This window comes from Sorex araneus, chromosome 2 (assembly GCF_027595985.1).
Source record: "Sorex araneus isolate mSorAra2 chromosome 2, mSorAra2.pri, whole genome shotgun sequence".
NCBI lineage: Eukaryota > Metazoa > Chordata > Mammalia > Eulipotyphla > Soricidae > Sorex > Sorex araneus.
The window spans coordinates 268,343,092-268,370,770 of NC_073303.1; positions in this window are offsets into that span (position 1 = coordinate 268,343,092).

Below are 27,679 nucleotides of genomic sequence, written 5' to 3' on the forward strand. Positions count from 1 at the left end.
CTTTCACGTGCTTATACCGACTCACACGACTCACGCAGGGAATAGAGGTGCAACCTGATCTTGTAACCGTGACGTCAGCACCGGAAGAGGCTTTGCAGCCTGGGAAGGCCACGGGCGGGGCACCAGCACACTCATATCTGCTGAGTCCGCCCGGGTCACAGAGCGCGGCTGTCTCCTTCCCTGGCCTGCCCACCCGGGCGATGGGAGCAGAGCCCTGTCCCTCAGCACTCCCAGACGCCCCACCCCAAAGAGCAGCACGCTGGAGAAGAAATGCATCTTGGGAGGGACGCGCAGTCCTTCTGCTGACCTCTCTGGTGTCTGCAGCCGTACACTCGTGGCCGGCAGAAGGACATTCCTCTTCTTCTAGTGCTATGCAGAAAGGCACTCAGTTCACAAGCATAAAGGGTCCCATGCAGGCTGCCGGGCTGTGCCCTGGTTAGACACTTCGGGTTTAAACTTTAAATGACTGGGGTCCCTTGGGCCACACAAGTCCCCGCCAATCAGATGGTAGGGAAAAGCCAATTATATACCCCAGGGTTCCATTTCTTTGATTTTTTTTTTTATTCCAAGTCAGCCACAGGCATATGGGACTCTGAGAAAGTCTTTGAGAATTCACGTTTTCCCTTCTTGTCTTGTAAAATGAGACCTCACAATCTGCTAGGGAAATTCTAAGGATTAAGTATCAAATGATGGCAAAGCACTCTGAATGCACTAAATGGGCTTATTAATAATTTAAGAGAGAAGCAGGTCTGCCTCGGAGTGGTTAGAAGGAGTATTTGGCTTATTTATTTCAATCCTTTATCATTGCACTGAAAATTGTTCTATCTTCAGCTACCCAGAAAACACAAGACTCTATAAAATAAGATTTTTAAAAAGAATTCTCTCTTTAATTGTTTTTCCCCAGCAGTTTTTCTAAGTACCTCAATATCTTGTTAGGCTTCCCCAAACCATGATATATATATATATATACATATATATGACATATATATCATATGACATACATATATATGACATATATATCATATCATATCACATTACAAATGGGGCTTCAAAGAATAAGATCCCCTACAGACACCTGTAGAAACAAACACGGGGAGACTGTGGTCTCGTGAGAACAGCCCAGGGGTAAGGAATGGGGCAGATTCAGAGGCTCGCTGGTGTCACCAAATACCCGTCTCCTTCTGTCTGTTCCCTGGGACATCTGTCCTGCTCACAAGATGACCACAGTAGCTCCCCATGCCGTGCTTATTTACGAGGTAGGAGGAAAGGAAGAAGGAAGCCCCACACCACATCTGTTTCCTCAGACAGAAAATGGAGTTTCTCCAGAAGCCACAGAGCTCCCCCAACCTGGATCTCGGGCCCCTGCTAGGACCAGAGAAGGGGAAGTGAGTGAGGAGAGCCGTGTGCAGGAAGGGGGCTGAGTACAGCCCTGGGGAGCCCAAGGAAGATCAAAGAACACGAGGCCATAAAACGTCAGCATCTCAAGATGGCACAGAAGAGACGGGAATAGGGCCGAATCCTTCTTCTCCAGTGGAAGTAGTGAACAAGGGTTTATACAGCTGGCCGATGTGTTTAAAAATAATGTAGGGGCTGGAGAGATAGCACAGCAGGTAGGGCGTTTGCCTTGCACGCGGCCGACCCGAGTTCAAATCCCAGCATCCCATATGGTCCCCTGAGCACGACCAGGGGTAATTCCTGAGTGCAGAGCCAGGAGTAACCCCTGTGCCTCGCCAGGTGTGACCCAAAAAGCAAAAAAAGAAAAAAATAATGTAACTGATGGGAGTGGCGGGGTGGGGGTGACACCCCCTGGTGCTCAGGGCTTATTCCTGGCTCTGCTCGAAGATTGCGCCTTCCACAGCTCAGGGAACCCTATGAGTCGAACCCGGGCTGGCCATGTGCCAGGCAAGCGCCCTCCCTGCTGTGCCGTCTCTCCAGCTCCAAGTGGCATGTTTACAGGGTGACTGTCCTAGGGGCAAGTACTTGCCCTGTGTGACCCTGTCTGGCCCTCGGCAGCAGCAGACTTGCTTCCCCGTGGGCCGCCGGACAGAGGGCTGTCCCTGGGGGAGATGTAGCTTCTCTGACTCCCTGTCGCTGTCAGAGGAGAAAGGAGCCACCACCAGCAAGCAGGGCTTGGCCGAGCCCGGGAGAGAGACCGACAATGAGCAGCCCCGTCATCACAGCACATCTGCCCAGATGGCTGAGGGCACTTTGCTGGGAAGAGCAGGGCAGGACGAGAGGGCTACGGTCTGTCTCCTTCTCCTGCTGGCGGCGGGGGCAGGGGGGTGGGGGTTGCGAAGAGGGAAGGCAGCATCGAGTGAATCAGCAAGGGCCAGTGATGTGATTTATTCAGTCTCGCCTACATGACAGAACTTCCGTTAAAAACGCTCCTGTACTGCACCAACATCTGGAGATGCTGAGAGGGCAGCGGGCCCCGAGAGGCCGAGGATGGCCCAGACACTCCCTCCCGCTTCCCGTCCTGCGCATCTATCTCTTCTCTGTCACTACTTCTGGCTTGTATCCTTCCTAAAGCACCAGCAACCGTCAGTGTGTTCCCTGAATTCTGTTAGCTGTTTTGTAGGGATTCATTTTACAAGCCTGGCTCTTCTAGTAAAGCAGAGGCCTGCTTAAATTCCCTGTAACAACGTTGCCACTACTGACCATACTGACCTTACTGTTCCGCCATTGTTTTCACGAGCCAATGCACATGCATGATGTGATAAATGGACATGTCACAATCTGTAATTTACTACTGTTTGTACGGGGGTCCGGGCACGTATACCATACCACCTCCTCCCAGCAGAAAAGTATAAGTGCTGTAACTGCCTGTAGAATAAAGCTTTCCTCTTTCTTGCTGCTTTCTGGCTCTGCGTCTGTTCCTTCGGCTGCGTCCCTTTCTCAGCCCCACGAAGGGTCCTTCCTGCTGGACAGGACGGGCCCTCGACACTGTTTGAGGAAACTTGTGAACCTGAGAACCCCCAAATTCGCAGCTCATTGGTCAACAGAGCAAGAGGCCTGGCCCTTGAGTCTGGCATGCCAAGGGGACGGTGCTATGGGACTGAGGCCAAAGACCAATAAAGTCTGTGCAAACTCCAAGGATACATTGGTATCAGACTTGAGCTGAATAATTGGTTTGTCATCCTTTGAGTTTCTTAAGAGCCTCAAAGAAGAAAAAGACGAAGCAATTGGATAAAAACAAAGCTAATGCCTACGGGTACTGGCAAGTCCTACAAAGATAGGAGACGCCAAGAGATGACCAGAGCTAGAAGCTGCTGTGTGATTTAAGAAGGGAAGCAATATATTTTCAGAAGTACAGATAACACCAAGACATTCAGGCTGGGTGAGTTAAATGGCAAAAAAAGTGCCCAAGATCATGTGCAAGACTTCTGATCTCAGTCCCGGATACTAGTGACAGGAAGGAGTCATCATCCCCTGGGGTCCAGAGCTAGTCTCTTTCCCAGGGGGGACAGGTCCTATGAGCAGACCATTCACAGAAGAAAATCTCAGTGCTCAGACATGCAGAGATGCTCAACACTGTGGGTTTTTTTTTGTTTTTTTTTTTTTGCTTTTTGGGTCACACCTGGTGATGCACAGAAGTTACTCCTGGCTTTGCACTCAGGAATTACTCCTGGAAGTGCTCAGGGGACCATATGGGATGCTGGGAATCGAACCCGGGTCGGCCGCTTGCAAGGCAAACGCCCTACCTGCCGTGCTGTCTCTCTAGCCCCTCAACACTGTTTATAACAAGAGAAATGCACATTACTCAGGTATTCTGTTTTTCACCAACTAAATTGACAAAACTCAGAAAGTCAGCTAACACGTTATATCAGGGAACATTCTGGCAAACAGACATACTCAAGCGAGTTGTTGAGATTTTGCTAAAACAGACCCAACAGCAACACATGTAATTACTGACCCATCAGTCCCCTTTCAGTAAATTCATGTCCAACTCTCCTCCTACACATGCAAAGTGCCTGATGTTGAAGGCTGTTCATTGCCGTGTTGTTTGCAAGAGCATTTTATTGGAAACTATCATAAATATTTGTTTACAGGTCACTGCTGACATAAATTATAATATATCCCTGCACTTTAACACTAAGAAACCTTCAAGGCACTAAGAAAACACACAGATACTCAATGAACTCTATAAGTGGGGGAAAAAACAAAAGTACTGGAGGGGGCAGGTTACCCTTTGCATAATCTGGTTGAAGAAAACAGGTCTCTATATGCACAATATTTACATACAGCAGAGAAAATGGCTCTCCAAAGACTGACAGGAAACTGGTAGCATATGTTATGCCCTCACATGGTAACAAGGGTACGAAGAATTGAAGGGAGGCAGATTTTTCATTGTGTTTCTCCCTACACACAGATTATTTTTTATTTGAATTATGAACCATACGAATATATTATCTATTTAAAGTTGAAACTCATTCTGGTTTCCAAGTTGCAAACTTTTGTGTTTAGGTAATTATGAACAGTTTTTTCTCACAGCTCTTCCGATGACCAAAATCTCGTGTTTCCCCAACAACAATACCTTCTCCAACTCTCTGTAACCCCGGCTGGGGTTCAGATTTGGAATGTCATTTGTTACTTGTCATCCCATTGATCATCAATTTGCTCAAGTGGGCGCCAATAACGTCTCCACTTATCCCTGTCTCGTAGGAGTGTAGCCCTATTGGCACTATTGCGGCAATGTGGGAAGATGCCGTTGTTGGCAACATTGACGAGGAATATGATTGACTGGTTCAGCACCTCCATGATTGCGAGAAAAATGCCGAGAGTGGGAAAGCCACAAACAGACGCCTGTCTTTGGAAACTCCCAAGCTCATTCGCCAACATGGTTTGGCATGGGCCTCAGGCAATCACAAGCCAACGTCCGAGCTCGCAAAGCTGTGCAGAGAAGCGATAAAGGAAGACCTCAAAGAGGGAAGAGCAGCAGTGTTGGCCCATTAGGCAGAAGCTGGGAAAAGTATTTGCAACGCTCGCCTGTCCTTCGCCAACTATAAGACCAAGATGACTAGGAAATATGTATCTAATTTAAAATTGGATTCTTTTTGCTTTCTGTTCATCAGCTAAAATCTAGTTTGGGGAGAGATCCCCACTTAGTCACAGCCTGGGGTGACAGAACAACTTGTGGCTGTGAGCATGGAAGAAGAGGAAGGGGCTGCCCGCCCAAGTGCTGCTAATGCAGCCTTGTCACCAGGCTGAGGATCTCTGGATGTGGTGATTTGGGGACGGTCCTTGACACAGGGGTCAGCTGAGAAGAACAGGAAGCCACACACTGTGTGAAACCTGGAGAGGAACAAAGAGAGCATGCCCCACCTCTCCCATCTTTTCTGGGAACCGTGGGCTAGCCCAGGTGACTCCCTGACTCTCCTCTCCTGTTCGTTGGTGCTCTGGCCGTCTCACAAGACAGAACATGTCTATGCAAATTTTTTTCATGTTCCAAACTCCCTTCTCATCTGGAAATTCTCTTTAGGAAAGTGAATGGGTTTGTGAGGCATGCTATTAAAACCCTTGATTCTTTCTCCTTTTTGCATTCTTTGGGGAGGGAGGTGCTATGCGCCACATTCCACGATGCTCAGGGCTTACTCCTGACTCTGTGCTCCGAGATTACTACAGGTGCTGCTTGGGGGACTGTGTTCAGTGCCAGGGGTGAAACTAGCGTCCGCTCCATGCAAGATCGGTTTCTTGACTCATGTACTATCTCTCTGGCCCCCAAACTCCTGATTTTTTCTGTCACAATTTTTTTTTTGTCCAAAGTTGAAGATGGCCATGACTAAAAGAGTGGGGAGGGGCGAGGGGCAGGTGTTTCCATCTTCCAAAGCAGGATACCTGACCCACCTGCCTCAACGATAGTGTCAAAGCAACAAGACTCATCAATAGCTGTAGCCAATGCACAGCAAAAAGCTTAAAGGGAAGAGCAGTGGGGAAAATGAGAGCCGGGTCGCTTGTGGCAGGCCAGTTTTTTTTTTTTATTTTTTCCAAATCAACCAGGATAGTCTGTTTATTGGGGAAAGATTCTCTGTTCATTCCTCTAAAAAAAAACAAATAATCTCATCAATGGCCAAGATCCAGAGACTATAAAACAAAGCTCCCAGAAGAGAGCGATGCAGAATCTCGCACAGCAGAGCCTGGCAAGCTACCCGTGGCGTATTCAATATGCCAAAAGCAGTGACAATAATGGGCCTCATTCCCCCGACCCTGAACGTGACAGAAGTGAATGGAGACGTTACCGGCGCACGCTCGAGCAAATCGATAAGCAACTCGATGACAGTGATACAGTGCCACAGGGAAAAATAATAATAATAAAGTACCAGGTACCACTATCATACACTGTTTACAACCGGCAGGGTGGCCTGTGACCGAGTAGGAATCCAGACCCCTCTCTGTGAGCCAGTTTTGCTCTTTCACAGCAGTGGAGAGGACCCTCAGCCTTGAAGGCCGTGTAGTAGCTCAGGCTCGACGACAGGTTACATTTCTGGCAGATCTTCAAAGGCAGCGTCTGAGTCAGGGGGGTCCCGTTCACGGCCACGAGCAGTTGCAGCTTGCCCAGAGCCCTGTCGTGGAGTCCTGTATCTGCTCTGTGAGAGGAACTGGGGCCTTCCCGCCCTGGCCAGCAGGGGCATTCTCTAAGGTCAGCAGGAGAGAGTGGCGCTGAGGGTCTGGGGTGTGGGGGTGCAGTCGCATAGACGGAGACTTGGGCTGGGGGCTTTGAGCCCGGGGTGAGATCGGCTGAAACCAGCAGGCGGCGGAAGTTTCTGCGAGGAAGTCAGGGCCGGCTGGAGGCACCTATTGCTCAGGGCCAGGCCAGGGGCTTGGAAGTGCTTGTCACAGGGGTCTTCCACTAGGACCCTCCCTGCTAGCAAAGTCCTCAGCTCTAGGCAAAGGGGGTTGGCTGGGCCACCGTCCACTGTGCCCAAGGAGTCCTGCAAAAGAGCAAAGGCTGCCGGCGGGAGAAGGGCTATGGGGGAGGCAGGAGCCAGACCTGGGGATCTTCAGAGGAAGGACTCGCCGGGAATCTTAAGGTTGCGTCCACAACTCAAACTGGAATCTACCCTAAGTGTGTGGGGGACAGAGGATAGGTAAGATACAGGGACACTATGACAATAATAGCACTGTCGTCCCATTGTTCATTGATTTTCTTGAGTGGGCAACAGTAATGTCTCCATTGTGAGACTTGTTGTTACTGTTTTTGGCATATTGAACGCACCACGGGTAGCTTACTAGGCTCTGCCACGCAGGCGGGATACTTTCGGTAGCTTGCTGGGCTCTCTGAGAGGGACGGAGGAATTGAGGAATCGAACCCAGGTCGGCCTCGTGCAAGGCAAACGCCCTACCCACTGTGCTATCACTCCAGTTGGACATAATCACGCTGGAGAAGAACTGAGTGTTTAAAAAGTAGGTAACAGGATACACATGACAACTCTTCAGTATTTGTATTGCAAACTACGATGCCTAAAAGGGGGCAGGGAGAGAGAAAGAAAGAGAGATGGGGGGCGGGTGGCTAGGGGTGGGGGGTGATGGGAGGGAACCTGGGGACTCTGGTGCTGGGAAATGTACACTGGTGGAGGGATGGGTGTTGGAACACTGTATGACTGAATTCTAATCATGAACAGCTTTGTGTCTATTTCACACTGATTCAATTGAATAAAACAAACAAACACACACAAACCTTTGCAGGAGAAAGAGCCAGCTTCAACGTCTGGGGGAGCCGGCAGAAGCCAATATGAGAGTGCTCGCTCTAACAATGCCTCTGGGCCACGCCCTTGCTGCCCGACTCTGTGTCGCAGGGATCTGTCACCTACATGTGGTCAAATGAATGATGAGACCCCCCCAGCTTGTGAGAGCCCCCCAATATGTCACCTGCATGTTTGCAGGATGGAGGTGCCTGGGGACATCAGCCCTTCCTTCAACACCATGTCACGGGTGAGACCAGGGGCACCCTCTGGATTCCTCCCCAGAATGAATCGGGCCGGATGCAGAGCCAAGTTCCGTGTTTCCGGGTTGGAGGCCTGGTGCCTTGCTGCCCTGACGGAAATGTGCTTCTTGCACTTCTTGGCGTTTTAGAGCACGTGCTCACCTCTCATCCTATAGGAAACCCCCTGGAGGGGCTCCCTGCGTGACTCTCTGCTGAAACACCTGTGTCGTAAGCATGAGACCTGAGATGTTGATTCCAGAACCTTCTGCATGGTGGGCACCAGCACTGGTGCCCAAAAAAGCGTTTGATAGCCCAATGGCACCACTACAATGACAAAAAAAAGGGAAGGGCAGAGACTGAGAAATAAACAAATCCATTACGCAAAAAGCCGGGAGAAGAGCTACATACTGAAAGGAAAAGAAGCACTCAAGAAAAAGCAGATCCTGGACACTAAACCCATTAGGATTTTAGCTGAGGATATGTGAAAATTACATTAATCTGGGGAAGCTCGACTTTTTTTTTTTTTTTTTTTTTTTTTTTACAGACAGTGTTTGCAGGCTGTCTGGATTTGAATGATGGTGATTCTCTTACCCTCTCCAGGCTCACCGTCCTCGTTTCTAAAATGAAGCTAGTCGTGATTCTTACCTCAGAGCCAAGGGGTGAGGGTCATGATGAGATCATGTGAAGTGCCAAGAATACGGTCTAATTTCAAGTAGAGGATTTGCTATTTGCTATTCAGACATGACTTTTATCCAGAGACCGGATATGTGTGGTTGTTATGTGCCTGCTACATTATTATTGTTGTTGTTATTATTATTATTACTATTATTATTAATATCAATATTATTGGACTGGAGCGATAACACAATGGGTAGGGTGTTTGCCTTGCATGCGGCCAACCCGGGTTCGAGTCCTCTATCCCACTCAGAGAGCCTGGCAAGCTACTGAGAGTATCCCACCCGCACGGCAGAGCCTGGAAAACTACCCATGGCTTATTCTATATGCCAAAAATAGTAACAACAAGTCTCACAATGGAGACGTTACTGGTGCCCGCTTGAGCAAATCGATGAAATCAATGGGACAACAGTGCTACAGTGCTATTATTATTATTATTAATTCATGATGCGCATGATTATTTTGCATAGGGTCAACTGAGCCAAGCCACCACTTTTCTCTCCCCTCTGGCCTCTGGGTAGGGGTTGCCATATGAGAAACTTTTGCAAGGTTTGAAGGGGAACAAACGAACTGGCATCTGGAGCCACGGTTGGTTGAGTTAATAAGTGCTAGTTCTCTCTCTCTCTCTCTCTCTCTCTCTCTCTCTCTCTCTCTCTCTCTCTCTCTCTCTCGGCTCTCTGACTCAAGGTTAGGTTCAAGGTCAGACTCATCACGGTAAAGGCGCCAGCATTCCCCCGTGCCTGCGGCTGGCAGTGAGGAGAGGGAGATGCGGTCACTGATCTCTCCCCGCCCTCCCCTCTGCACACCATCATTCTCTCCCATCTGCCAGTTCAGCCAGCATGAGCTCAGAGCACAGATGCAGATACGGCTGCCATGCAGAGTCCTCCCCAAGTGCCTGGATAAGCTCGGACCCAGGGGCAAGTGCCTTGCTCTCCGTCAGTCATCACGGCTCTGCTTCTTCCAGAGAACCTGGCCAGATAGAGTTTATCGTCCCACACAAGCAAATCTTTCTGTCTGTCTTCATTCCTCTCAGTCAGATTCTGTGCTTTTCATCATACATGCTTTGTATATTTTTTTGGCAGCTTAGCAATTTCAGGCCTTCTGCTGTCACGGGATCTTTGTTTTCTTTATGATGTCTTCAAATAGGTCCACTTGGAGAAGTTATTGAGGTGTTTTTTTTTTTTCCTACTTTATGCTCTATCTGGTCAATGTCACAAATTCTCTACTCACTAGAAGTTTCAATATTCTTTATATCACTTGAAGGAGAAAATACTGGAAAAATTCTGGGGCTGGAGCAATAGCACAGCGGGGAGGGCGTTTGCCTTGCACGCAGCGGACCCGGGTTCGATTCCCAGCATCCCATATGGTCCTCTGAACACTGCCAGGGGTAATTCCTGAGTGCAGAGCCAGGAGTCACCCCTGTGTGTAACCGGGAGTGACCCAAAAAGCAAAAAAAAAAAAAAAAATGGAGAAATTCCTTGCCTTCTCTTGGGCTTGTCTTACCTGTTAGGTAATAATCCCCGCCATTCATTTTCTCTCTCCTCTCAGGAAGTATTTCTCGTCTCTCGATTCTTTAGCAAAAATGCATGTTTTATTTACCGTTTTTAGTAAAATGTTGTTGGTGAAATTCTTTCATACTATGTCACTGCTGGGAAGAAACAGGAATCAGCTCCCCCTGCAGACCCCTAATTCTCCTGCGTCCACGCAGCCCTGGGGAAGGGTGCTCCAGTTCAGCCCGCACAATCAAGCTCTGAGTGTTTCATTTTCAGCCGTGACAATCAGCTCAAATTGCAGACTGGAAATGTAAATGACCCAGAATCTGAATGAACTCAACCCTGGTGAAATTTCAGTCCTGCAGCAAGCAGATCTGGTGCCCCACGGAACACCCAGCACCCAGCCAACAGAAGACAAAAGGCTGAGAGCCTGGACCAAGCCTAAACAAGCAAATCATAAGTCCTCAAAAAAAAAAAAAAAAAGAATAATTTTCCTCAGCCTGTGAGCCTATTAAAAAATGCAGGTTTTTTTGTGGCCAGAACACAACATTGTTGCTTGCATGAAAAGGACTATTCTTCGCACACGGCTTTTAGCTGAATACTGCGATTTAACACACAACTCAAATCATACTCTAAAATGTTGCAAGTGTGTGGTAGGGGGGGAAATAAATGGTTTTACTGAATAAAAAAAAAAATCTCCATTTAAAAGAGATGGAAACAAACAAAAGACTTTCTGTTGGCCGGTTCTGTGGGCCAACCCTGCCCGTCTCCTCTGGTCGTACTGCCGCTGGCCAGGAGCGGTTTTCCCTTGTATGTGTTTACATTGTCGGAAATAATCAAATCAAGAATAATATGTGAGACACAGGAACATTATGTGACACTCAAATTCCAGCGATGCTAAGAGGAAAACCACCCCAAAATACGAAAATTCATTTAAAATCCTAAAAATGTTGAGATGACTTCTGCAAAGACCCCGTTTACATGAGAGTGCATCAAACTGGAGGTGCTTAAGAACGTTCCGCTGAGAGGGGCTGCTGAGGGCGTCAGAGCTATAGGTAGAAGGGGGGAATTAGCCACTGCCAGTAGCTTCTAGCTCCATTAATGGTTTGGATTAGTTGTAATGTTCGTCTCAATTTCCTTACCGGGAGGCATTCACAGGCTTGTGCTTTGGTTTATTCAAGGAGGCCATCACCTCTGTCTAGTAATGTCCTGGTTTAATTTAACAGTGTCCATGAAGATAGATTGGGACATCTCCACACTCCATTGTCTATAGTCTATGGTCGGTCACATTAAAACCTTAGTTGAAGGGTGCCATGGAGTATGACCCAACACACCTCCCTGTGGACCCTTTACAGAAGGATAGAGTGTAGATACCTTGATTCTAGAGGTAATGTATGGATAGTGGTGGAGGGTCACGGGTGGTAAGAGTTGCAGGCATTTTACACATTAATGCATAAAGTTTAATACTTTTTCTAACTATATTACCGAAACTGAAATTTTTTTAAATGTTTAAGCTACCGAGAGTATCAAGCCCACACGGCAGAGCCTGGCAAGCTACCCGTGCGTATTGGATATGCCAAAAACAGTAACAATAAGTCTCTCAGTGAGAGATGTTACTGGTGCCCACTCGAACAAATCAATGAGCAACGGGATGACAGTGACAGTGACAGTTTAAGGAAATTTTTTTTTTTTTTTTGCTTTTTTAGCACATCGGGTAGAGCATTTGCCTTGCATGCCCTCCGTCCCTCTCGGAGAGCACGGCAAGCTACCGAGAGTATCTCTCCCTCATGGCAGAGCCTGGTAAGCTACCCGTGGCATATTCGCTATGCCAAAAACAGTAACAAGTCTCATAATGGAGACATTACGGGTGCCCGCTCGAGCAAATTGAAGAGCAACGGGATGACAGTGATACAGTGACAGTTTAAGGAAATAAATCCTTGGTTCTACCCTGACTTGTAAACCACCCCCTCCCCACCCTTTTAAAAATGCCTCCAGAGTGGCTGGAGCAATAGCACAGCAGGTAGGGAAGTTGCCTTGCATGCAGCCAGTGTGGGTTCAATTCCAGGCACTCCATACAGTCCCCCAAGCCCCATCAGGAAGGACCCCTGAGCTCAGAACCAGGAGTAATCCCTGAGCACCACCAGGTGTGGCCCTGAAACAAGAAAAAAAGATTGTTTTCAGATATTCTCAAGTGCCCACCTCCCCAGTACCCCTCCAGACTGAAAACACTGCTGGCAATGATGCAAACACCACCCCTCCAATCGTCCTAAGACCATAATTTTGGGCAATTATGTTTGCTCAAAGGGGTGAAAGGGAAAGGGGAAAAAAGGAAAGGAAAATACTACAGGAGCTCTTGAGTTTTTTTTTAATTTATTTTTTGCTTTTTGGGTCACACCTGGCAATGCACAGGGGTTACTCTTGGCTCTGCACTCAGGAATTACTCCTGGCGGTGCTCAGGGGACCATATGGGATGCTGGGAATCGAACCCAGATCGGGCGCGTGCAAGGCAAACGCCCTACCCACTGTGCTATCACTCCAGCCCCTCTCTTGAGTTTTTAAAACAGCCTTTTCCATTATGAAGCTCTCCAAGCAGAAATGTCTTTAGGCATTCAGAAATACAACATATGGATTCTTGGGCCGCAGGGATCAGTTTCTTTGGCTCTGGAAACATCCCCTGCAGCCCGGTTAGAATAATGCAGTACCTCCTCCTTGCACACGGTTTGCATGTTAATTTTCTGATTAAAATCTCAGAATCAATGCAGAGCACTCTCACGGGCAGTTGGGAGTGCCAGGGGACTTACAGAGGTCATCAGGCCAGGGGCCAAAAATGAACTTCAGTCTCCCAGCCCACAAGTTGCTGGCTGAGGTCAAACCCAGAGCCCTGCCTTCCTCGATTCCTCACCCAGCTCTCGTTTCAGCCCTCTAAGCTCTACTTATCGCACTTCTCCCCACCCCGTTCATGTTCGTCGATGATTTTACTGCTTGAAATCACTCCCACCGCAGAGCATGAGATACTGCCTGTCATTGGTCAGCACAGGGAAGCTGGGATGTGCTGACAGAGAACAGACGTGCGTCAGCTGGTCCAGGCATGATTTACAGCCTGATGACCACGATTTCAATGCTAATGAATCCATGCATATTCAACCAGAAGCCTTTTAGCAGAAACACGCACAAGTCAGGGTCAGGTAGTGGTTAGTTGATAAAAATGCTGTGACGAAGTTTGAAAAAAAAAAACAGCTCTGGGCTTCCTCTAAGAGATTTGGGTCAGTGCTCAGGAATTCAGGCTCTCCCGGTGACCTTATGGACAATAACGACCATTCACAACATTCAGAGAAATAAAGAATGCTGGCATGGAAATGCAAAGTTAGATTGAAAAAAGAGAGTCCGGTGAGAGCATAGAGAAGGTAAATAAAGCATTTGCCTTGTACAGGGCTGACCCCCGTTCGATTCCTTGTATACCATATACGATTGCCCAAAGAGAATGATCCCTGAGCACAGGGTCAGGAGTGAACCCTCTTCCAAATAGTAATAAGAATAAAATAAATACTGGTCAAACAACAGGGAAACAAAACCTTGCTACTAGACAGGATTTATTTATAACCTACTATTTCTTGCAAGTGAGCAAGTGAACATCACACAGTCTAAGCACTTCAGAAGTGACCCGCAGGATGCAGAAAGTCAAAGCTACAGCCCACGAGCAGTATGTGATTTCTCACCAGTCGAGGCAGGCCGGGTCATCTAGGTAAGCTCATCTGGATACCTTCAGGTTGATTTGTGGGGCGTATGCAGCTCTACCCACCAGACACCAGTAAGTACCAGTGCTCCCAAAGGGACTGGAGAGATAGCACAGCGGGGAGGGTGTATGCCTTGCACATTGCCGATCCAGGTTCGATTCCACCATCCCTCTTGGAGAGCCCAGTAAGCTACCGAGAGTGTTCCGCCTGCACAGCAGAGCCTGGCAAGCTACCCGTGGAGTATTCGATATGCCAAAAACAGTAACCACAAGTCTCACAATGGAGATGTTACTGGTGCCCACTCGAGCAAATTGATGAACAATGGGACGACAGTGCTACGGTGCTCCCAAAGGTGGTAGCTGGGCTTGACTTCCTCTGTTGACGAACGGCCCACAGAGATAAAACTGCCCCTCTGGAGAACCATTCGGCTCCTCACATCCTGAAAGGACATACAGCTGTTGTTTTTTTTGCCTCGCCCAAAGGTTCAAGTGTTCTCCTTTTCTTGATACCTTCAGAAAAAAATGGGGAGAAAGAAGTTTTGACCCGCACTCTACAACAACGGAAAGATGGAAGCCTCCAAACAACGTGTCGTGATCTGCAACCCTATAGATGGGCTCCCTCGTTGACTTTTATTTTCAATTTCTCCCATCGTGGGAGAACAAAGCCCAGTGCCAGGAACGTGGAAGACATCCAGCCACGTTCCCGGCGGGGAACTAAGGGGCTCAAATGCTCCAGGCCTCCCGCCAGTGAGAGGCAGCAGCGCAGGGAGGGGGCAGGTACCCGAGGAGAGACAGCACGACTGAAATGGGTAATCGCTGCACACCGGAGACAGTCACCTTCTGCCACTGGTCAGGATGAGATCTGAGTGACCAGGAGAGCAGAGATCCAACCCTGAGTGACCGGGGAAGGAGAAGACTAATGCTCAGTGAGCACCAGAGGGTCAACCCTGAGTGAACAGGAGACGGTCAACCTTGAGTGACCAAGAGAGCAGAGGCCCGACCCTGAGTGACCAGGACAGGAGAGGCCCAACCCTGAGTGACCGGGACAGGAGAGGTCCAGTTGAACTATTACTCGATTTGCAGACATGAGCAGGAAAGGCCTGGGAATCAGGTGACCTGGCATCAGCTAGCACTGGGGTTCCCTTGCAGTCCCCGTGACAGTCACACGGTCTTTACAGGATCAGAACCTGGAGACCAAATGCCTGCCATTCCTGGCTTCTCCACTGATTCACGACCCTCTCTGAGCTCTGATTTCTCCACCAACAAAATGTGGAGAACCGTAGTATAGCTGTGAACCAAACTGTGCTCCCCCAAGTTCTTATCTTGGAGCCCTAACTTTCAAGGCAATCATCTGAGGAGCTGGTGACTTTGGGGAGTGAGCATCATGATTGCACTAGCGCCCAGCTTAGAGGACGGAGCAGAGAGCTCTCCCCCACTCCCCTCCCCCTCCCCTGTGTTCCCAATGAGAAGCCGCCATCTGTCACCAGATGGAGAGCTTGAATCCAGACCCCACCCCGGAGGCGACTCGATCTTAGACTTCCAGCTCCAAGACACTGAGAAATCAGTTCTTCAAACCACCAGTCCATGCATGGAAGCTTCAGAAAACATGGGAGCACCAACCTAATGGTTTCGACCAGGGCGTTAAATGGGATACACGTCCATCTTCAGCAGAGTCTAAGAACTCCCTACATTTTAACCTGGTAAGAAAAACCTCAAGGCCTGGAGAGGGGAAAATCTTTGGGCTGACTCGGGAGCACCCCCTATCCATGACATTCATTTCCTGACGCTGAAGGTTTGGGGTCCAGTGGTGATTTGATTGTGCTAGAAACTACTACTTTTTTTTTTTATTTTATTGAATCAACTACTACTTTTACTAAAATAGTTGAAAATTCAAATTAGAAAACAAGAATGGTGCCCAGGGCATCCGTTAGAGGTTTCAGACTAGATTTTTAGCTACCAAACATGTATTGAGCCAAGTCTGTGAGCACAAACAGCTAATAACCCAGTGTGGCTCTTCTGAAGGGTGCGGGGCTTGCTCTGTTCCCGGCACCTCACCCAGAGGGCATGTGATGGCAACGAGTCGCTGGGTGCAAAACACAAGGTGCCGCCGTCTCTGCTCAAGGAACACCCAGTCTAGCCGAGACTCAACTTGACCGCTTCTACCTCAAATCACTGTGGTCTGGGTACAGTAGCATTGAAACAAATGACCCAGGGGGAACACTTTGCTTCTGTAAAGGGTCACTATTTTGCTTCCCTTCACAGTGGTCTGTCTCACTGCCCATAACTAATGTGCATATAAATCTTACTTATATGATCTTTTCCTTCCACTGTTCATTCCTTTATTTTTTTTTGTTTTTTTGCTTTTTTTTGGGTCACACCCAGCGATGCTCAGGGGTTACTCCTGGCTTTGCACTCAGGAATTACTCCTGGCGGTGCTTGGGGGACCATATGGGATGCCGGGGATCGAACCCGGGTCGGCCGCGTGCAAGGCAAACGCCCTACCCGCTGTGCTATCGCTCCGGCCCCTGTTCGTTCCTTTAAATATACTGACCATCTCTTTCCCTGTTTCTACGAACGACCTGAAAATAATTAAAAAACCAAACAAACAGGGGGCCTGGCGTGATAGCACAGTGGGGAGGGCGTTTGCCTTGCATGTGGCCAACCCGGGTTTGATTCTCAGCATTCTATATGGTCTCCCCAGCACTGTGCCAGGAGTAATTCCCGAGTGCATGAGCCAGGAGTAAGTAACCCCTGTGCATCGCCGGGTGTGATGCAAAAAGCAAAAAAAAAAAAAAACAGACATTATTCTTGGCTTTGGCAGGACTCAGTCAATACCATCGAAAGCCCAAAACGAAGCATCCTTTTGAAAGAGCAGCAAGATCTCTCCGTGGCGTGCTCCAGTACCCGGGAGGTGACACGTGTCTCCCGGAAGAAACGCTCCTCCAGAACAGACACTGTGCCGGGCCAGAGCGCGGAACGTGGGAAGCAGTCTTGCTTCGGAACGTTTGTTTGGAACATTCTGGCGCCTGCAGAATTGGCCTTGTGTTGGGGACAACGGAAAGAATGATCATTTTGACGGGAGTTCCCACTTGGCGCTGAGACGGCAAGTGTCCGTGGGAGGGTGGTGGGTGTGATGTCTCAGTGCCAGGTTGCAGCCGCTGTGACCAGGGGGCGGCAACCAGGGCAATGGCCCGGGGTGCGGGCACCACAGCAGCCCTGGAGCGCCCTGCCCAGACCCTGCCCCCGAGCTAAGGCACTGGGCAAACACGGGCGGCCTTAAACTCCGCCCTGCTGGACACCCAGTCAGTGAAGCACCTGGGGACGCTGAGCTGACCCCAGACAGGCCTCCCCAGCCAAACCCTTCCGACCTCAGTCTGCATCTTGATCTGGAGGAACTGCGGGGAAATCCAACCTTGGGATCTCTCAGCCCGTCCTGGGCATGATCTGGGGACTGGGCCGAGCACTGCACAGAGCTTCGAAAGAGGCCATGAGCCTCTGGGGAGGTCGTCAGCAGAGTCCCCAGGTCCTGAGCTGGGCAGAAGTGCTTCTTCAGCTCCGTAAGGGATCTAGCTCCTCCTCGCTCACTCGGGCAAGGGTCTTTTCCTCTTTGGGGTCACACACACCCGGCGATGCTCAGGGGTTACTTCTGGCTCTGCACTCAGGAGTTACTCCTGGCGGTGCTCAGGGGACCATATGGGATGCTGGGAATCGAACCTGGGTCGGCCGCGTGCAAGGCAAACGCCCTCCCCGCTGTGCTATCGCTCCAGCCCTGAGCCTTTTCCTCTTTGCACTGTTTCTGAGAGACTCTTTCAGCACACACCCCGCCCCCCTTTCTCTGTCTGGGCAGTGGGGTGGGATCCCCAACTGGGGTCTGAGGGGGGCCCAGCCCTTTGAGGTTAGTAAGACTGAGCTCCCCGCCTGCGTTCCGTCACCCAGACTCCTGAAAGACTCCAATCTAGCAGGCAGGAAGTCTGATTTTAATCGGGATCAGATCAACGCCAGCCATAAAACCAGCGAGCACAGACACAACTCTCACTTTCCTAATATCGGGGAAGCAAAACTTGACTCCTGCCTCTGTGAGTTAACTGATGTGGCCGCTCCGGGAGAGTTCGCACCCTAGACTTCTGAGGACCTGAGGGGCTAGGCATGAGGGGTGGCCGGTGGGTCGAGAGTAGGACCGCAGGTGAGTAGGCTCAGGGGGCAAGGACCAGGCAGGAGCATGGCACCTCCCGGCCCCTGCACAGACCCCATTATTTTTCTTCCCAAACTTGGGATCTTGCTCTGGCTTCCACTTGGTGACTGGAGAGAGTCGGGTACCCACACGTCGGACGCACAAAGCACAAAGCACAGTCAGTGCTGAGAGCCCCAAGGCCGTGACAGTCATTTCCACTCTTGGCTCTGCCACGCCAGGGGCTGGACCTGCACGGGCGACCCCTGATTCGGACCCTCTGCTTTTGGGGAGACCACCTGGGCCTGAAAACCCTGACCATCTCCTTTCCATTTATCCTTCCCAGAAAAAGGGGGTGTGCCTGGGACCCCTCTGACCTGAGGGCGGCCGCTTTGGAGGCAAGAGAGATGGTGGTCACATGTGGGCAGAGGAGCCTAGGACCCTTTCTGGCCCACCAGGCGAGAGGACAGATCCTCCCCAGCCCACAGGCTGACTTGGTTCTCCCTTACGGCAGCTCAGACACCCGCGTAGCCAATGTAGAAGCCAACGGCCCATGAGATCAGGTGAATGCGACAGCCCACTGGACCCCAACCAGAACCCGGCTCCCCACCCCTGCTCCCAGCGGGCACTGAATGAAGGAGCACAGCCCCATTTGAAGCTGGAGAGCCCACACATCCATCACTTAGAGCAGCCCATGGCACGCCAGGGGTTAAACTCCCATGTGAATCACCGTGTGTCCAGTGCAGAAAGGATCATTAATTACATAGGCGCCGTTTCAGTGATTTGCAGATAGCTATCGGAGTCACTGTCATTTTCCAAAACAAAAGACTTATTCTACATGCACAGACATATACAGACAGGTAGATTCTTCCCTAACAAGTTTGATGAGACATCAAGATTGCTACACAGCACTCGGGCCACCAAAAAAAAAAAAAAAAAAAAAAAACCAAGAAAAAAAGAAAAATAAATAAACTTCATTACTACAAAATGCAGCTTGCATTTGAAGCAACTTTCACAACCTTGTAAGAGGCAGTTTTGATAGCACAGGCCTTTAACTTGCTGAATACTTTCGAGGCCTGCTATAGACAGAGATTATATTAAATACAGAAAAAGCTCAATGACACCAACAAGAACACAAATAAAGAGACTGGAGAGAGGAGAATCTTCCATAAAATAGAGAAACCATATTTTATATCCAACTCTGGCTCTGTTGAAACTGTAGAGTATCTGATCAGTGACTGTCATGAACAGTTTTATTTAACTCAGACTTAAAATAAGACGTATAATGCATAGCATATTGAATTACCACCAACAAATGCTAATCTTTCCTTCACATAATAATACAATGTCTTAAAAGTATGAAATAATTTTCAAAATGTTTTTGTGATTTGTTCTAGCACACAAATATCTTTTCACCTATTTTAACCTCTATATATTTGCTTCTCTCTCTCTCTCTCTCTCTCTCTCTCTCTCTCTCTCTCTCTCTCTCTCTCTCTCTCAGCAAGTAGAATATGGCATTTTGCAAACCAAACGATAATGGACTATAATGGAGATGGGGAGTTTCAGATGCAAGTAGAAAATTCCACCCTGGCTACTTATCCTGGAAGCTCTTTTATTGGAAAGAAATCCAGCAGCTTACAGAATGCAGAGACCTCAAAAATGATTACACATTCTAAATATGACGAGATACATCCTCAGAGAAGATATGGATAGCCTCCGGACATGATCCAATGTTTCATATTACCTCTTCTTAGGGAAATGCAAGTCAAAATGCATTTCTCCTCTCTCCGGCCTCTTTATTTGTGTTCTTGTTGGTGCCTTTGAGCTTATTCTGTATTTAATATAATCTCTGTCTATAGCAGGCCTTGATAGTATTCAGCCAGTGAAGTCAAAATAACAGCCCACCTCACACTCGTGAGAATGGTCTACATTCAAAAAAATCAAGAACAAGTGTTGGTAGGGGTTTGGAGAAAAAAAAATACTCTGCTACAGTTGGCAGGAATCAAAATTGGCATCACTCTGTAGAAAACAGGATGGAATTCCTTAAAAGAAAAAATACAGTAGAAATCCCATAGGATTCAGCAATACCGCTAGGCACTTAGCTGAAGGGTTTTGAAGCAGAGCTGGAAAGGATTCACTCAGCAGCATTTTCTCGGCAGTGCCAAACACTGGGTGGACCCTCACGTCCAGTGACAGATGGCCGGATGGCAGTGCCTCTTTAGGAAGAAATGGTGGGAGATGAGGCAGGGAGAGGCCGTACCTGGATGACTTCACTTCTATGCAGACTGTAACTAACTAAAGCAAGTGAACCAGCTAAGACGCAACAAGACCGGGGCTGGAGCTGCAGCTATGGTACAGCGGGGAGGGCGTTTGCCTTGCACGAGGCCGACCCGGGTTTGATTCCCAGCATCCCATAGGGTCTCCCGAGCACCTCCAGGAGTAATTCCTGCGTGCATGAGCCAGGAGTAACCCCTGTGCAATCGCTGGGTGTGACCCAAAAAGCAAAAAAAAAAGGCAGAACCAGCCCAACTCTTAGGTAGTGAAGACTGATTTCCAGAGGGCAAGGAAAGCTGGGTGTGAGCTGGGTGTGTGGATGGGGGGCAGGGGGTGGTCTTTTAGGTGCTGGGTGAACCCATTAGGATGCAATCATAGAAGTGTGGGGTTGACTCCTGAAATCCCCTAACAGTGTAAGCAAATGATGAATCGAATCATTTTACAGGAATCGTGGCGAGCTTGCACTTCTCCTGTCCCGGGGGCAGGTGCTCCCTACGAAGGCCCAGCCGTCGTGTTCCCTGCTACCCAGGACGTCTCCCCTCTACACTGCGCCAGCCTGGGGTCTCCACCTCCTCCTGCAACCCACCCAGACAGGCTCACCTGCTGCGGGCCCTCGGCTGGGCCAAGCTTCCCTGGGACTCGAGTAGCCCCCGAAGACCCCTCTTTCCAGCCTCCCACTGAGTGCTGACTCAGTTTCCCAGGGCACATCAGCTCTCACACCTGGTCTAACCTGAGCTCACCCACCTGCCGCAGTCTGGTTCCTGCTGCTGCCAAAGGGAAAATCATCATTCTGGCCCACGCGGAAATGCTGGACACCATGCAATCAGTCTAACCAATGGCGGAGTAGATAGCAGTACTCCTACATTAATAAAAATAAAAAATAAAAATGAATAAATAATAAAAATATTAAAAAAAACAAAATAATATTTTAATTTAAAAAATTTTAAAAATTAAAAAAAAGAAAATGCTGGATGCCATTCAATCAGCTTACCCAATGGCTGAATAAATAGCAGTACTCCTATATTAATAAAAAATTTTTAAGTAAAAATAAATAAATAAAAACTTAAAAAATTAATTTTTTTAACAAAGAAAATGCTGGGTGCTGTTCAATCAGCTTAATCAATGGCTGAATAAATAGCGGTACTCCTACACTAATAAAAATAAATAAATAAATGATAAAACCATAAAATTAAATTAAATTAAAATTAAAAAATTTAAAAAACGAAAAAAAAATTTAAGAAAGAAAATGCTGGGCGCTGTGCAGGGCTGAGGGCGAGCCCGTCCTGCTCAGCAGGGCTTCTTCCTTGGATTGACCAAGGTGGTCTCACATCTTCGCTTCTCGTTTCTCTCACGAAACACCCGGGAAAGGCCTTAGTGAGCTTCAGGGGTCCCTGCCGTGAGTGGACGTGGCTTGTCGTCTGTTTGGCTGCGTTGTTTGTGACCACCGTGCTCAGGACCCTTGAAAGCATGGACCACCCACGGTCTGAGCGCGCGGCTCTTGTGCCCCGGCCGTGCCTGCTGGGAGATGCCTCTCACGCTGCGGGACTTCGGGCCCCCCTGCCCATCCCCCTCCCTCCACAAGTGACCTCTGTGAAGACTCTGATTTGTGCAGGGTGGGCCCCGTCCAGCCTGTGGGCATCAGAGGGAGGCCGGCGCTTTTCTGCTCGCAGACAGGACTGAAGAGATGGAAGGGGGTGGAGGTTGGGAGTGGGGGCAGTTGCTGCTTGGGGTGGCTGGGCCCCACGGTTCTGTTGGCCCAACTGGCGGCATCACTTCCGGGGTCTCCTCACACACCCGCCTTCACTAGCTCTCAGTCGTCACCCCTGCCGCCCAGAAGATCCCAGGCAGCTCGGATTGTCCGTGTATCAGGAGGGATTCCAAGGGCTACCCAGGGCAGGAACTAAGACCCTCAAGAAGGTTCCAGACGTTGGAGGGCTCTTGGTACTAGAGCCTCTTTTGACCTCAGAAGTACCAGGGACCAACGTGGGTATTTCAGTGAGGAGAGAACTTTGCTGTCCTTCCGACTGTTTGGAGAATCGGTGGCTGGGAGGCGCCTTTCTTACAAAGAATGCTCAGGCTGTCAGGATGCAAATGTTCACATCGGTCAGGACGCAAGAGCTGATGGACTGCACAGCCGGGGACACTGAAAATCAGAAATGGATGGAAAGAGAAGATGCTAGACGTCGAAGTCTAGCCCGAGGGAACACTTTGCGAGTGACTCAGATGAAGGAGAGAGGGAGGCGAGCTTGCTGGCATCCTGTGTTTCGGCCTGAGCTGGGGAGCTCACTTGTAGTATTTCTCTGAGGGAGGGGACAGGGAAGACACATGTGGAGTGGCAGGAGGAAAACAAGTGACGCTGATTCTACTATGTCCATGTTCTGTGTACCTGAACATCCCCGGCGTAGAGCCTTGGCAAAGCCCTCACAGGAGCATGACGGCTTCCTTCCCAACGGGGGGGGAGGGGGGCTAGACAACCCCCCCACATGCAGAGCAACCCCTTCCTGATTCACCGGGCTGCCAATCTCAGCTGACACTCCTCCCCAAAGACTAGCTAAAAATTCCTGTCTCCATCCTCAGTCCTCAAGTCTGCCCATCAGGAGAATCCTAGTAAAGAGGAAACACACGGTACCAAATTCTGTAATAAATTACATCCCTGACAGAAAGCACCTGTGGCAAGCATTGTGAAACCGTGGTGTCCATTCGGCAATCAACTGCAGCCTCTGGGTCGCTTCACACATACACAATAGGGCCACAGAGAAATGGAGGAGAACCTGCCCCAGAGAGTAGAAGTTTCCAGAACACCCCTGGCACATGGAGTTCAAAACACACACACAAAAAGTTAGCCACTTCTGTTACCCATGCTTGGAGATCAAGAGAAATTAAGTAGAAAAGTAGAAATACCAAAATTCAGCTGGAAGTCTCATTATTGTAGAAAGTGTGTGTGTGTGTGTGTGTGTGTGTGTGTGTGTGTGTGTGCGTTCTGAAAAGTATAAGCTGCCCTTAAGTGGGGTGTGGGGGGGGCTTCTTCAAGACTCTAAAACATCTCCTGTTTGTTAAGAAATGTTACAGCCAGTCTAGCCACAGGGTTTCATGCCCCACACAGGTTCTGGGATGGTTTAGACGTTCTCCCTTAGAACAAAACATCCTTCCAGTAGGGGTCTCTCTCTGCACATGGAACCAAAGCTTTGAGATTTCCGTTCTGCTTTTCCGTCTTACAATACAAATGGATGTGGTTGCAAAACATGTCAAAGCCTCTTCATTTCACTGCTAGAGAATCACTGAAGGCGGGCGGGGGGTGGGGGGGTGATGCTCGGGATCCTGATTTGGGTGATGAGTAGTAGATGTGTTTTCCGCCTGGCAGTTCATCAGGCTGCGCACTGATGATCACTCAGGCTCTTTCCCGCTCATCAGACTTTCTCCCCCAAAGCTTTTCCAAAGTATAATGCCCTTGACTCTTATATTCGTGGTTCCTCTTTTTTGTCTCATTTCTCATGAATCGAAAACACTAGAAACCAGCTATGTTTATTTAGTTGAATATATATATACATACACACACATATATATAACTATGCATATTATACACTGAAATTAATTATTTTTAAGAACACTGAAATTTGTCTGAGAGTCAAGATTATTCAGTAGTACAGGAGTGGTTTGGGATAGAAGCCCAGCTGGTGAAGCATCCCTTGAAAACAGCTGGATACACATCTGGAAAGAGCCCAGACAGATGGATAGACATTCTGGGGTGACGAGAGGCCTGACCTGTTATTGCTTTGGTGAGTGTGAGTGAGCAGGTCACTGAGAACTTGGCTTGAAAAACAGGTTTATTCCTACCTGCCCTCAGCCAGTTAGTTGGTTCCCTCTGAGCATGGAGGGGATGGCCAAATAACACCTAAAATACGGAGTTTGTAAGAAATTCTAATCATTAAGATGTAAAATGAGGGGTGGGAGGGATGTTTGAGGTTTCTTAAACTTCATGAGGTTTCTGCAAACATCTAAACCACTCAATGGTTTCATTTTTAGATTTTTATCTCAGGCTTTAAAAAATTTCTCTTCTGCTTCATTTCTTTATGCCTCTACCTCTCTCTTCCCTCACTGTCTCCACTCCATATTTCATCTCTCATTTATTAAAATCCCCTTTCTAATTCTAAATCCCAAATTGAGAAAATCTTACTTCTTCATTCCAAAAGAAAAAAAGAATCAAAGTCTTAGCGTCCAGTTTTAGTTTTAGTTTTTTCCCCACAGAATTAATTACTGTGCCTTAGAAACTTCAGTTCGCCTGACCACTAATAAAATGAAAAAGATGAAGCAAAAATGTTTTATTCCAAAGAGCGCCGGGCACTTGTTTGGATAGTATTGTAGTTAATTACCTTAATTCTCCCCTGGAAAAAAAAATCCATTGAGTGCATCTAATGAAGGAAATGTAGATTTGTAATGGACTCGGTGGCAGCATGCCCTGTCTGAGGCCATTGCATTGGCAATAAAGGAAGATGCACGGTCCAACACGGGGGCGCTGATCCCCAAACCCTACTCGAATTCCTAGTCAGCAGAATGCTGCGCCAAGCACTCTGCAGATTAGCTTCCCCTTTCTGACTGCTGCGGCCTCGTTGAAATATTCCTTCAAATATGATCACGAACACGCCGAGCTCACACAAATATAGACCATAACAGCCTAGGTTTACCGATCTCCGGATCTCTGGTGTCCAAGTCATTAAATATTGCAAATCCTTCTCCCTGGAAACACGTGTTGACCTTTCATGCCTGTCATTTCCTCCCCCTGCCGAGTCCCTTGTCCCCTGCTGGGCCCGCTGCCCGCTTCTCTCCTGTTTGTTCTGTTCCTGGACAGCCATTTTTCTTCGCTCTGGCCCCTGCTCCAACCCCTTGTTCACTTCAGCCTCCGCCTTTTTTCTCCTAGCAAACCTCTTTGATTCTTCTCGATGGCTTAAGAATTTTTTTTTTCTCTTTTACTTTCCAGAGACTCCTGTTGCCATAGTGATCCTTGATGACAAAGCCCCTGACTGCTTCCATTGGCACTCCGGTTGCCATAACAATGCCAGTTAGCTGAGAATTCTATGGAAACTTGTGAAAAGGATGTTAGTTCACACCTTTCTGTGGGACAGTCTGCCAGGAAATGTTTCCTTGGCTATTGGTTGTTGTAGCAGTAAGATTGGAGTCCATAAACTTAAGGGCAGCTTATACTTTTCGGAACTAAAGGAAGTAAAATAACGGAGACGCCAAAATTGCCTCTTCACACGCTGTGAAAGTCCTGCCCCTTTCCTGCCTCTCTTTTGTTCCCTCTGGCCACTCTGCTTTGGACTGAAAACAGTTCTCCCGGCCAGACTTCCCCTCCCATTCACACGCGAGCTCGAACTCCCAGCGTGGCTACTGGGGTGGGGGGGAGTGTGATGAAGGTGGAATGAGGCAGGAAGGGGAGGGTCACTCTCTACGGATCTGCCATGCCAGGTCACAGAGAGAAGGTGGACAGGACCCCTCACCAGCTCCTTGGCCTGCCCACACCATGGTCCTGGGCTGCCCACCCTCCAGGAAAAAGGGCAAACAAACTTCTGCTTTAATAGGTACTTAGTAATCCTTGTTACAACAACCTCAATTCACTACCATGACACCTTCCTGTTAACTTTTTATAGACCTTGTGAAGTGCTTTCAATTTTAGAAACATCATCTTTTGGGGAAATATACACAAATAAGGGATATGAACATTACCAATACTTCATCCGTGAATTCTAAAAACAGGATGATAACCTCCACTGCAAATTATGTGTTCCACTTTGTTTTTGCTACAGCTTTCTTGTTCCCAAGAAAGTAGAGACAGAATTGCTTCCATTCCTGTCGATTGTATATAAAACTTGCTTGTGCAAAGTGGAACAAATGTTCCCTCTGTTCTGGTGTGATTGTGACCCCCCCCCCCCCGCCCCACTCCCAATGCTGGGAAGTTTGTGATGATTTCCAAGGTGCCTTAGTTGTGCTAACTCATGGAGAAAGGGGGTACCAATAGCACCAAGGCTTGCTCCGGAAAAATGACAAAACACTAAACTAGCTTTTAAAACTTAAGTCTATTTTATATAAGACCTTTCTAGTGACATGTGGTCTCACAAAATGCCAGAAGAAGGTCAAAAACTGGCCATGCACAACCAGAAAGGAAGAAGAAAGATGTAGCCCATCCCAAGCTCTGCTAAAGGAAAGACCATCAAAACCAAATTTTGCTAATGAAGAAGTCATGGGTCACCACCGCCTACGTTTGCTTCTACCAAAGGTGCTAATCAAGATCATTTAAATTTATTTGAGCAGCTAGCTTCCCATTATAAGGAAACAGTAGATTCTTCTCATATGCCAGGCACTATGCTAAGAAATATACCCTTATTATCTTCAGTTCTCTTGATATATTTGGAAGGTAAGAAACTTAGAGATGGGAAACAGATTGTGAGAAATAAGGCAGCTTGTCTAACTGAGTCACAGTCCCAATATTTCCCTTAAGATTTTAACTGCTAACACAGGTCCAAGCACCGTCAGTCCGAAGAATCGACTAGGAACCCTAAGGTGGCCCTTAGAAGCATAAATTCCAAAATCATCATGATTTTATCAACTTGGTCACACAGCTGCTGTAAATGCATTTTATTCATCATTTGACCCAGAGGTTTGTTTTTTGAACTCTCTGAAAGTTAACATCAAGCATATTTGTTCACTATTCTCTGTAGTGAGGCAGGTGGTACGTGACTTGAGAAAAGTTAATGAGATTTATGAAAACATAAGCAATCTCAGACAGTGTTTAATTATTAAGGAGGCCTCCAAACCTAGAAATATAAAAGTTTTGCTGTATCTTTAAGAGAGTGAGATGCTTGTGAGTCTGAGTGTGTAGATGCGTGTCTACACACACTGTGAGGCAGTGTGTGTGGAAGACATGAAAGGAAAGGAGCAATGCTCAGATGAGAGCAGATGCGAGAGACCAGGACAACTGCTGTATTTTTAAAGTCCATTAGTCATTTTATGAATCACCGCTTAGAAATTCTTATACTAAACATAGCCACAATCAATTGTAGGGCATTTACTAATTGGCATGTGACACAAATAAATTGCTCTTCTGAATTTTGAGATTTTGCCAATACTTTGGTCTCTGGAAATCCAAGGTATGAATGATTCCATATATCTGCATTTCTCAGACCAGACCTTTCATGTTCCTTACGGGATATAATCCCATCAATAAAATGTTCTTCAAAGAACTGTCTTCTCTTTGAAAATGCACATATCATACTGCGCCCCTCCAGAGAAACAGGAGGCTTCTCATATTTCTAAGAGGTGCTCCCTCCGAAAGAAGAGAGGACACTAAAATTTCAGAGATCGCATGGAAGAAAGCCAGACTAGCCCAGTTGGCGATGAGGCCACATCTACCCCTGTGGACA